Below are 13,669 nucleotides of genomic sequence, written 5' to 3' on the forward strand. Positions count from 1 at the left end.
TATTGAAATGGGTAGAGAGCTTGCAGGTAAAATGAGATCTCATTATGTTATCACCTTGTGTACACACACTTGCTTCCTTATATTGTGTGTCTGTAAACCAAACCCCAATACTTAGAGAGAACAATGGGATATTAGTATTTTTTTAGTTATTTATTATACCCACACCAGGAGTGGTGTTCTGTTGGTTGTGTTTACATTGCCTGCCAATAACTTGGACTTAAGTCCAAAAACTTTCAGTAAAGGTGGGGATACCACAGGCTAAATCAGATATTTCAAATGCCGAAATAAGGATAAACAAGCTACTTGAAATAATTCAATACACTCCTGCAGGTAAAATAGATTATGAAAAAACTAGAGGAGAAAATTTTTGGTTAAACAGTCCCTTTAATGAAAAAGCCAGCAAAATAATTTTGATCTTGAAATGTACACCCAGTTAATTACTCTAATGTATGTTTTCCCATTACCAAACGAACACACAATTGTAACAAAATGTTTAATTGGTTGAAATAAATAAATCAGTGCACCAATATTCAAACACCATACCCACTTAATGATTCAGCTGTGGCTTGTATGACACAAATTAAAGGGACAGTCTACATGAAAATGTTTATGGTTTAAAAAAAACAGATAAAAGATCCCTTTATTACCCATTCCCCAGTTTTGCATAACCAACACTTATTTATATTAACACACTTTTTACCTGTGATTACCTTGTATCTAAGCCTCTGCAGACTGCCCCCTTATCTCAGTTCTTTTGACAGATTTACATTTTAGCCAGTGCTGACTCAAATAACTCCAAAAGCACTGTCTAGCTGTGAAAAACTGTCAAAATGCACTGATGTGACCTTCAAGGGCTTACAAATTAGCATATGCAGGTTTAGCTTTCAACAAAGAATCCCAAGAGAACAAAGAAAATCATTTACAAATAAAGATAGCAAGAGAATGAAGAAAAATTAATAGGGGTAAATTGGAAAGTTGTTTAAAATTGCATGCTCTATCTGAAACATGAAAGTTTAATTTTGACTAGATTATCCTAAGTCTTTACAGACGCAATACACACAACCGCCAGCTCTCTCAGTTGGCAAACGCTGTGTTCAAGCGGGTGCCGTCAGCTTCGGAAATTGAGCCAGAAAGAGGGGTCTATTCGCTGCATCACAGACTCCGGTGTAAGCAAAAGTGTTGACCTTTTATTGGTGCCTTTTCATTGGTTCCTTATCTCGTTCCAGCTTGACCTGAAAATCCTATTTTGACAAGATATTCCCTCTGACGACCAATTAGATTTATGCAACTTCTTATTTCTTCAGAAAGATTTATATGAGATGTTTGTTTTTCTAGTTATTGTTGCAAATTGTATACTACACTTGTAACAGCGTCTGATCAACGCATTTGCCACTTTGTATTCGCTACTTTGTAATTTAAATATTTTATTATGTTCACTTAAGATATTGTTATTAAATTTATGCAGAGTTTGCACACTTTTTAATTTGTGTCACTATCACATTTATTGGTTGCATCTTATATTTGCACATTATTTATACTTAAGTTAGCTTATTTATCACACTATTTTAAGCTTTTTTTAGCGCCTATGATACCGGAATTTTTTGGCTTCTTTTAGAGACCAAATCATTAATTTGATTCACCATCAATAACATTTAACATTACAATCTAAAGGTGTTCACTAAACCTCTAAACATAGGTAGTGCTGCATTGCAATTAAATTCTTTAATCTGACAGAAAAGCAAATAAGCATATTAAAAGCATTGCTGCATTCATTTAAAAGGGATAGTAAAGTACAAATTAAACTTTAATGATTCAGATAGGGCTTGTCATTTTAATCAACTTTATTTACTTTTATCATCAAATTTGCTTTGTTCTCTTGTTATTCTTAAATGAATGCTACACCTAGGTAGGCTCATATGCTAATTTCTAAGCCCTTTAAGGCCACCTCTTATCTGGATGCATTTGATAGGTTTTTTTCACAGCTAGAGGACGTTCGTTCATGCGTTTCATATAGATAACATTGTGATCATGCACGTGGAGTTATTTAAGAGTCAGCACTATTGCCTGAAATGCAAGTCTGCCAAAAGATCTGAGATAAGGAGGCAGTCAGCAGAAGCTTAGATACAAGGTAATTACAGAGGTAAAAAGTATATTTCTATTAACAGTGTTAGTTATACAAAACTGGGAAATAGTAATTATCTATCTTTTTTAAACAATAACATTTTTGGCGTTTACTATCCCTTAAAGTTAATGATAAACTAAACATGAACTGTAGATTTATGAATAATGGATTCTGGCAATAAACTTGCAAATCCCCACAGTTCTACTGGCGGAATGAGATACCTCCAAAAACTTCAAAAGGTTTTATGCAGGACAGGAACAATCTTTATTTAAAGTAAATACAAATATAACGCCAAATGCAACAAATTACCCTAAAGGGTCACTAAAGACCCAATTAAACTTTCATGATTTAGATAGAGCATGCAATTCTAAGCAACTTTCTAATTTACTTATATTATCAATTTTTATTCCTTCTCTTTGTATCTTTATTTGAAAAGCATGATTGTATGTTTAAAGGGACATGAAACCCAAATTTTTTCTTTCACTATTCAGATAGAGAATACAATTTAAACAACTTTCAAATATCTAATTTAATTCTCTTGGTATCATTTGTTGAAGGAGCAGCAATGCACTAATTGTTTCTAACTGAACACATGGGTGAGCCAATCACAACAGATATATATGCCACCAATCAACAGCTAGAATCTAGGTTCTCTGCTGCTCCTGAGCTTGCCACGATAAACCTTTCAGAAAAGGATAACAAGAGAAAGAAGCAAATTAAATAGAAGTAAATTGAAAACGTGTTTAAAATTGTATTCTCTATCTGAATCATGAATTAAAAATTTTGGGTTTCATGTCCCTTTAGGAACCAGCCCATGGTTTAGAACCTAGGTTGCACTTGCTTATTGTTGGCTAAATGGCAGGCTCCTTAGAATACATTCCTACTTTTTCAAATAAAGATACAAAGAACGAAGAAAATTTGATAATAGGAGTAATTTAGAAAGTTGCTTAAAATTGCATGCTCTATCTAAATCATGAAAGAAACAATTTAGGTTTACTATCCCTTTAAAGAACTATTTAGCATGGTCCGGATTAGATCAGTTTGGCCGTTGAAAAATTACTGCAACCAACAAGCACTTGAAAAATTTTTGAGGTATGCTAATTTATTGCAAGACTACTAAATGTATTGTGATTACAAGGTGCTTTATGCCACTTTAATATATGCTACCAATCCTGTCACTTTATCAATAAAAAAAATCCTTAAAATGTCAACCGTTGTATAATAATCCACAGCCCATTGAACATGGGAGTACATCAAGGCAAGTACCAGCATCATGCAACACTGCTGGTCTAAACGGGGGGGGGGGGGGGGGGACACTATACAAAGAATTAGGTACATTTTACAGGCAATGTATATTAAGAACTGGAAACTAATAAACACAGCAATACACTGAATAAATAGATCGGTGAGGGCGATACAATATACAAAGATAACACTGATTCGCAAATTGTAAGAGGCAAAATTGCTCTTGTGGGATAGTAGAGGGAAAAAAATGCACTGTAGGTCTAACTTTCTAGGCCCCAAATATCTTGTAAGCCATCTACTAAAGTCCAACATTCACAAATATATATATATATATATATATATATATATATATATATATATATATACACACACACACACAAATAGCCAAATCACAAATACACGGGACCATAACTGAAGCCCAAAAACAAGACTGAGATAATTTCTACGGAATTCTAAGATTCAGGGAATGTTCTAGGGGATATATATATATATATATAAATAAAAATCATAGAAATACGAGCGCACTCGCCGGGTCTTAATAAAATTTTATTTATTTAAAGTGACGTTTCGGGGTTGTTAGCCCCGTCCTCAGACCATTACAAAAGTTAAAGTACAAAGCAAACTTTTATACATTACCCTCCACCATCACCACATACTACCGGAAGTGCCGCCGGCGTCCTGCATCACTTCCGGTAGTATGTGGTGATGGTGGAGGGTAATGTATAAAAGTTTGCTTTGTACTTTAACTTTTGTAATGGTCTGAGGACGGGGCTAACAACCCCGAAACGTCACTTTAAATAAATAACATTTTATTAAGACCCGGCGAGTGCGCTCCTATTTCTATGATTTACATGTATTTTTGTTGAATGCACCCCGGGCAATTTATAACTTTGAAAGTGTGTGCAGTGCCCTATGGACATTGTGTATATATATAATTATAATAAAACACACACACATATATATATATATATATATATACACACACAGTGGGGGAAACATATAGCTGAAGAGATCTTTAGAAGTAAATGTGAAGAGGGTGAGATTTATGAGCATCACTTTGCTGTAGCCACAAAATTAAGTAGCAATAGTAGCCACACAAAAAAATAAGATTTCTGAAGGTCCCTACATTCAGAGTATTTTCCCCATGGGGGTGGGGGTTAAATCTGAAACTCCTACATATACCATGTAAACATCTGAAAAACACCAGTACTGTATACAGTGTGGGTGTCAGGAAGTCCCCGTATACACAGAGCAAATATCTTCATAAGTTCCATATATACACAGAGGTGATAATCTGGAGGACATCACACATAAGGAGAGATCGTCTGGAAAAATGTTTTTTTATTATATATATATATATATATATACACACACACCTACATACACATAGATACAAATCTTTAAAGAGGTGAGATATGCATGTATGTAAGTTCACAATGATGCAAAACAAATAAGTGTATTTCAGTAGATTTCACACACATGTACTGATGATCTCACGCAACGTTGACACAAACACATGGGTTATATATTATACATACAGGGGAAACCTCATACAGGTTAGGGAGGGTATGAAGTAGCAGTACCGGTAAGGGGTACACATATCCCCATTTTATAGAGCAACCAAGACAGCGCGGAGTTTACATAAAGCCTCGGGTACATGAAGAGGCTACAGAGAGCACCCACAGCCTCTCCGCTACCCGGATCAAATACTCCCATCTGAGGACGCATTACCCCCCCAACCCACAGGAGCACTAACCCAACTACCCCCTCCTTGCACCCACTCCTCCAGCTCCCCTACGAACCGCCCCGACTCCCAGACTTACCCTCTCACAACAGGCGCCATCTTCCACAAACTCTCGCCAAAACTCCAAACCTCGCGAGAACGCGCTGCTACGCTAGCCACGCCCACACTCAGAAACACGCCCATTTCACTCTAAAAACATAACCATTTGTATTTCAAACTGGCTGTTTCTAAACCAGCCACGCCCCTTAACAGTGAGCCAGTCACGTCTACTCCTTACTGTGCGAGGATAGCTACATTGTTGGTTATATACAACGTGTGACAGTGTAGGTGACACCAACGAATATACGCAGCATATCATTCGCATAGTTATGTTACATAAGTGCACAGTATGGTGATTTTATGTGAAATTCTATTATAATATTGATAATTTCTCAAATCATATACATTTGGAATTACATGATTGTGTGTATATAAACTCGTGAAAACAAACTGTGCCCAGGTTATAAACTGCTTTCAGTAATACAGTTTACACATTGCGAACGTCACATTTAACATGTTAGTTAGTTGCCAAATAGCAGACAACAAAAATGCAAGTCTGACTATAACCGTTCCTTTATTGGATTTGTGCAGGCAACACTGGAGCCCCAGAAGCAGTCAGTCAGCAGGAAACTCCCCGGTGTTGGAAGTGGGAGGAGAACTGCAGGATTTCTCACTCCCTCCCCCGTCTCAATCTCAGACACAACAGGCGTGGGAATTTTGCTACATCTCGCGAGAACAGCCTATTTAGCCTAAGTGTAAGTAAAGTCTCGCGAGGCTAGCTTTAGACAAAAAGATTTGTCCTCAGAATTGCTGGGGCTAGGATAAGGAAGGCTATAGCTTAGTGATAGTGACAGTGTGCGGAGAGAACGCAGATGTAAAGCTGAGGCGGCGTTCGGTTATGGGCTGCATCTTATTCTACGTGCAGCAGATTCTGTTTTCACAAAATCATTGTCTTCATGCATTAAATCCTTTACTTTATTTCACGGATAATTCCCAGAACCCCCTGTAGTAGCGAATGGCTTCATTTAAAGTTCGCCGAACATTGTATTTTAATAAAAAGTGTTACTAATTCGTTTTGAGGTGTATGTTACTTGAATATAGTAAAATTCCACCCACCATTTCCCTTATTTGGAGGAGGTAATCTCATCTTTAGGACCCCATATGTCCGCAAGGGCTACAGAGCAGCTTACACTGCTTTGTACATGGAGCCCTTAGTCTAAAGACAACAAGGCTAGTCACGGACATAAATCCAATTAGGCATAGATATGTAACAGAGTTAGCCTTCAGAAGCCAACAGGGTGCATTTCATGTTTTGAGAATTAGAAATTGCTCAATTTTTATAGCTAAATTACATATAAAGGGGCAAAGTAAATAATGAAAATATATTGTAAAGTTGTTTCATTATGTGTAACTAAACATGTTATATAAACATTTTAAGGTGTTTACTGTCCCTGTAACTGGTTGGCTCTGAGCTTGAGCCACAGAAATGAGGTCACACTGCTGACACGGCTAAAAGGTCATTGTTCTGAGCTGAAGTCTTATGAAGAAATAAAGCAAACAGGGGCTTCTCCTTCAGGACCATGGGACTGACATGAGGTCCTATAATGGACATGTGACTGAGAAGCAGACATTTATAAATATACCCAACAGGGATTTCAAGGGCCATATATCCCCAGACATCTCTAAAATAAACATTTCAGCTTAGGAAAAATGAGTTTTAACCATGTAAAAACATTTTATATATTACTGATGTTCTAGAACAGTGGTGGCTAACCATGAAACCCCAGATGTTTTGGAACTACATTTCCCATGATGCTTAGGAACTCTGCAGTCTAGTTGAGCATCCGAGAAAAATATATGTTTCTATATGCAGAACCTATCCACTGCATTGATTGCTTGCTAATTTTTACTATGTATAGATACAAACTTATTTTTATTTCTCCCTTAAACTTCATTTTTTTTAAAAAACTGTTTAGCTGCTATACTATTGAAAACCTCAATGACCCATTATTTAAAAAGCTGGACAAGCTAGTTTGTCAGTAGATTTCAGTTTTGAATAGATTTTTTGCAATACCCAAAAAAATGTTTTCTGTAAAAGTTATCACTGTGATGACTCAATTAGTTTGGTACAAACCACTCTGCCTCTCTGAGCTGACATGCTGTTTAGAATGCTGTGGCAGAGCATTTATAGAAATTCTCCACATAAGAGGAGGTCAAATCATCACACACACAAACATTTTTTTTTATTTAATTTGACATTCATTAAGGGGGTTGTTCAGAATTTGTTAATCAAGATCAATTTTTTCACAATTTCCTTTGGGGAACATTTTCAGGATAACAGCTTACAGAAAGGTCAAAATGGAAATGTGCATTAACGCATTTCAATTTTAAATATAAGTATTTTTGCAATATACCACATTAGCATAAACTATTCTACTAAAAGGTATTACTATTTCAGCAGCATATTCATATATGCTATGTCTGACTCAAGGATCAGGGTTCAAACACGCTGCCTGCTCAGAGGGCTGCCGTGTGCTGCATCACTGAAGACTTTACATGTGTCATACAAACTAGTGCTAATTCTCAGAGAAGGTGCAGTGTTTGAATGCCAGTGCATGGGGCACTCACAGCATGTGTACACATGCCACGGATAAACATTTTTGTTAATAGAAGTATATTGCAAAATGCTTGTTTTTCAAATTGAAGTACACCCACACACACATTTCAGTTTAGTCCATTGTATAGTTTTAAATAAAGTTAAAGTAATAGCTTGTGCTACTGTCACATGACATTTTTTAATGGGGTCAAGTTTTCAAGAACAAAAGTGAAGCTTACTTACTGGCTGACACAAGGACTGATAAGTAGATTGGCAAGTCTTTATTGAATAGTGTAAATTGGATTTTTTTTCTTCTCTAAACAGTGAATATTTAAACTTTAACGCTTTTTCTGCCAGAAAACCTTTTCCCACAAACAACTGAACTAATTTATTTTGTTGCATGCCTTTGTTCGTTCATGTTTTCATTTTTTAAACAAAAGCAACAAATATGGAACTTTTTTTTTTTTTCCTTCGAAAATAAATGCACATATCTACTGCACTTCAGTTGTGGCTGGAATGCCCCTTTAATTTTTTAAATGTGCATCGGAAAACATAAAATGCTTTTCTTTAACTGAATAAACAACTGTAATTGGTGAAAATAAGAAACAATTAAAATATATTTAATATGTTTTTGATAAATTTAAAGGTATAATAAATTAATTTTCAATAAAAGGTTTAATTATGCAAAGTTACATTTGTTATGATGCATTTTCATTATTTCCATTCATTATTATTACTTTTCCTTTAATTGAAACTGAACATTTATATTTCCCCCCTACCGCTACAAAGGCTGGAATGCATTTCATGGAATTCACAACCGTAACCACTTACATGCTACACAATTAATGCTTGATATGGGCATGACCTTATTGATATTTGTCCATAAATGGCCTTCGCAAAAGAATAGATTTAATTAACAGTATAACTGTGTTAAATATTTTTAAAATGTTTATTTTTATATTTGCATGTTTTGCTGCTTTCACATTTCCTTACAAACCTACCAACATTTCCTTAAAGGGACAGTCAAGTCCAAAAAAACTTTCATGATTTAAATCGGAAATGTAATTTTAAACAACTTTCCAATGTACTTTTATCACCAAATTTGCTTTGTTCTCTTGGTGTTCTTAGTTGAAAGCTAAACCTAGGAGGTTCATATGCTAATTTATTAGACCTTGAAGACTGCCTCTAATCTGAATGCATTTTGACCACTAGAGGGCATTAGTTCATGTGTTTCATATAGATAACATTGAGCTCATGCACGTGAAGTTACCCTGGAGTGAGCACTGATTGGCTAAAAAGCAAGTCTGTCAAAAGAACTGAAATAAGGGGGCAGTTTGCAGAGGCTTAGATACAAGGTAATCACAGAGGTAAAAAGTGTATTTATATAACTGTGTTGGTTATGCAAAACTGGGGAATTGGTAATAAAGGGATTATCTTTCTTTTTAAACTACAATTCTGGTGTTGACTGTCCCTTTAAAGGGATATAAAACAGTGCTCCTTTAGTAGAAAAAAAAAATTAAATCAAAATAAACAGATTGTGTTAAAAACAGCAAATAACTGAGGGCTTGTTTCTATTGAGCCGTAATTAGGTTTGCATGAGGTCGCAAACCGATAAATATGGTGTCGGAAGCAATTTATTTTATCGACTGCTTCTGATGGCGTTTTATACCTCAATATCATTAGTCAGGCCCAGCTGCTGAAAATATTTTTGCGTCCCATAGAAAGTATTAGAAGCTGTTAAGGATAACTTATACCAGGGTTCCAATTAAAGTGCAAACCTTTTGTACACTGTCGAAACATTGAAAAAAATTACAACCAGCTCAACTAGGAGTAAAAGAGAAAAAATGAGCTTTTTGAGACCTATTTCCCACTGAAAATTTAAAACCTGCAAATAATGCAAGTGTTTCAATGTAGAAAAAATTGAAATATGTAATATTTATTGTTGTAATAATAATAAAGGTTTTAAGAGCAGTGACAAAATGAATCCCCTGAAAATCAACTGTATGTGTTCCCTTCTGTTTGGTGCATAAGAGTTTATCCCTGGGAGTGGACTCCACAACCTTTCTGGCTCTGAGAATGTCATGATTGGGATATTTCCTGTGTCTTAATCTTTTACTGAGCTCATTAGCTTCCCTTTTGAAATCTGAGGGGTTAGAACAGTTCCTCTTTAATCTCGTAAACTGCCCCTTGGTTATGGCAATTGGCAAATCTAATCTGTTTGGGGTGGCAACTATTGCCATGTAAAAGGGTGTTCCCCGTTATCGTCTTATGGTAGACACTAGTAGTTACTTTCTCATCCTTTACTCCTTTTAACGTCAAATCCAGGAAATCAATCTCCAATGGATTAGTATCAAAGGTGAGGCTCAGGCCCACGTCATTTGAATTCAAATAATCTACAAAACTTCTGATTTCATCAGTGCCTCCCGTCCAAATGAATAGGAGGTCATCAATGTACCTGTAGTATAATTTGATGTTACTCCTGAACGGATTACTATCCCCAAAGATGCGGTCAAGCTCCCACCAGCCTAGGTATAAATTGGCATATGATGGGGCGAACTTAGCACCCATAGCTGTGCCACATCTCTGGAGATAGCAATCCCCTTCAAATTTAAAAAAGTTGTGAGTGAGGAGGAATTTTACAATTCTCACAACATAGGCCTGAAATTCATCCGAGAAATTAGAAAAATTCTGCAAAAAGAAGGAAACCACCTGGATGCCCTTCTCATGCGGAATGGACGAGTAAAGTGCCACTGCGTCAACAGTGAGCCAAGTATAACCTAAGTCCCATTCAACATTTTGGATAATATTGATGACATGTTTTGTATCTCTTATATATGAAGCCAGTTCCACAACCAAGGGCTGGAGTATAGATTCTATCCACTGTATTTATTTATTATTGTCCCATGTATAGAAATAGTTGCACTTATGTTATGGAAATATCAGTATGTATTTACATATAAAAATATATGCAAGCACAAATCTACAAAATTCAAACTAGAGCTTTTGCCTAGGGCAGCTATGCATATCACATATATTAATAAATTGGAAAAAATAATTATAATAAAAAATAGTATTTGCTTATAATAATAAAAAAATATATATACTGTATATATATATATATTTAAATTTAAATATATTTTAAATACGTGTATCTTTGTTTTTTTTTCTCTTTACAGGTGATCACAGGTAAGGAGCGCAGATGTTGGACATAAACTTGTAAGGTTGGGTTACCATAGCAACTAATTGATTTTCAAGAAATCCTATGTCGGACGGAAGCGTTAACACAACATTAACTTACACCTACACAAAAAGAGCGACTGCACGCAATGCGCAAAATATTTCAATGTAAAGATGGTACATTTTTTACGGCTCAATGGAAGCGAGACCTTACTTGTTTTCTTGTGAAATAAGCAATTAGAGATTTACAGTGTAGCCACTGCCTACAGTTAGATAAACAAGCAGACATTGCAGAACTTAGTTTTGTCATAAGAAGTATTCTACTGAACATGGGCAATAAACTGATTGCAGCTAGATTAGATATATCCTAGCAACACTTGAAAGGAAAATGGCTACTCTGCTTCCCTGTAGAGATCCCAGCCTTCTTGTGGGTCTGTAGCAGGAAGTAAAAGACCCTTTCACAAATAACGTTAATAAATAAAAGGTAAAACCCTTGTTAAATAATGAAAAATACATATTGCAAATTTATTTTTTTAAGTATAAACCACTGCTTAGAGCTTTTTTTTATTATAACAATGAAACAAACTGTTTTATATCCCTTTAATGCTTTTGGAACGGGGAGGTTAAGGAACTGATGGTGAGGCCACCGCAGGAGGGGTGAGGCCTACATATGGTTTGTGGGTATTGCTGGGCATGTTATAGGAGGTAAAGGGCTTGTCCTTATCTGACCTTGGGCAGTTTTTTACAACAAGGACATCTGCCCCACCTGAGAAGCTGCAGGGTAGAAGCAGCCCATATCTCCCAAGATGTGACAATCCTTCAGGATCGGAGATGGTTGGATGTCTGCTTTAATTTGTATAGCTTTGAGGGGTAATGTTAAGTATATTCATAATTTTAAAACACTGAGGGTGAAAGCAATTTTGACAAAAATGGACATTATACAAACAAGGGGTCATAATTTTAAGTAGGAGGTTAGCAGGTCGAGGAGTAATTAGCAGATTTTTTTTTTTTTACATAAAGTTTGGTTAATTAAGAGACTAGAATACAACATAGGTGGCAAGGACAAATACTGTTAGGGAATTTGAAAATGACTGGTATATTCATAAGGCTATCTTAATGGGATTTTAAACCCAATTGTTTTCTTTCATGATTCAGATAGAGCATGCAATTTTAAGCAACTGTCTAATTTACTCCTATTATCAATTTTTCTTTGTTCTCTTGGTATCTTTATTTGAAAAGCAGGAATATAAGCTTAGGAGCTGGCCCATTTTTGGCCAGAACCTGGGTAGCGCTTGCTTATTGGTGGCTAAATGTAGCCACCAATCAGCAAGCGTTACCCAGGGTAGCTCAGTTTATTGATCATTGGCTACAGCCTCGTGTTTGGTCACTGGAAACTGTTGTTAGCGATACACTGCAGTTTTTACAGATTTTGAAAAGCATTAAGAAATCTGTGACTGAAACAATGATTCTGGTTACACTCGATCTGTCCAGTTTGTACACAAATATTCCTATTAAGGAAGGCATAAGGATTGTGGGTGAAATTATTCAAAACAATAAGTTGTATAAGGTCCCTGATACCCAATATTTGCTTGAGCTCCTTAATTTTGTTTTGACTAGGAACTATTTTAAATTTGAGAAAGATTTCTATTTACAGAAACTTGGGATGACAATGGGGTCGAACGTGGTCCCTTCATATCCTAATATGTTTATGTATGACTATGGGATTAAATATATTTTGGGGGATGAGATGTACTCTCCCCTGATCACTGCATATTGTCGTTATATAGACAATCTGTTTTTTGTTTGTAAGGGGATGATGGAACTACTAACAATCAGCTAGATTACAAGTTTTGCGTTGTGGCTTGTAACGCTGAAAATATGGTATTTTCAGCGTTAAAACAGCACCACAGGATGGCTGCACCTCACTGACGAGGCCCAAAGGAGGCCGAAACGATCGTCTGGGGTTGTCATGTTCCTTGTTCAGAGGAGAATTGCCTGGTATTTCGGGGCTGGACTGACCATGTCGGCGGGATCAGACTGATATACTACAGGAAAGTTTTGGGCAGAAAGAAGCTACTACCAGGTGGCAACCGGGCCATAGAACAAGCTATTGATGCTGCTGTTCGTTCCTGGCAGACTGCTTCTCATTCTGTTTTGCATATGTAAATATGACCCTGGGGATAGTCTCCCTAAGGGTGATGGGGGAAACCAGACGTGGACTCCTTGCCCAATGTGCTTAAAGGGATATGGCTGCACCTCTAAGATTAAAAAAAAACAAAACAAAAAAAACAGCACCACAGCCATTTCAAGTCTTTTAGCCTGTACCGTAACGTCAGTCCCGCAAACGTAAAAATTATGTATTTTCATGGGATTCCCATAGCGTCGGTATTACAAGTTTTGCGGTGAGGCTAAAAAGTAAGCGTTACAGCCTAAAACCACAAGATCCGTAATCAGTAGTCATGAGTAGTTATGAGTAGTCATCAGTAGTTATGAGTTTTACGCTACAAAGCTGTAATATAAAAATCATAACTAAACTGCTACAAAATACACTAAACACCCATAAACTAAACCTATTAACCCCTAAACCGAGGCCCTCCCGCTTTGCAAACACTATAATAAATTTATTAACCCCTAATCTGCCGCTCCCGATATCGCCACCACAAAAAAATGTATTAACCCCTATTCCGCCACTCCCCGACATTGTCACCACTATACTAAAGTTATTAACCCCTAAACCGCCGCCCTC

The 13,669-nt window shown here is 36.3% G+C and overlaps 1 long non-coding RNA gene across 1 annotated transcript in view; it reads right to left on the reverse strand.

Moving 5' to 3' along the window:
- The window catches only part of LOC128650260 (uncharacterized), a 143,008-nt gene extending 137,782 nt beyond the window's left edge, over positions 1–5,226 (reverse strand). The window contains exon 1 of the long non-coding RNA XR_008400735.1: positions 5,191–5,226. This is a non-coding gene — a long non-coding RNA (uncharacterized LOC128650260). The remainder of the gene's footprint in view (positions 1–5,190) is intronic.
- Between the last annotated feature and the right edge of the window lie 8,443 nt (positions 5,227–13,669).

The sequence above is a fragment of the Bombina bombina genome, chromosome 2 (assembly GCF_027579735.1).
Source record: "Bombina bombina isolate aBomBom1 chromosome 2, aBomBom1.pri, whole genome shotgun sequence".
NCBI lineage: Eukaryota > Metazoa > Chordata > Amphibia > Anura > Bombinatoridae > Bombina > Bombina bombina.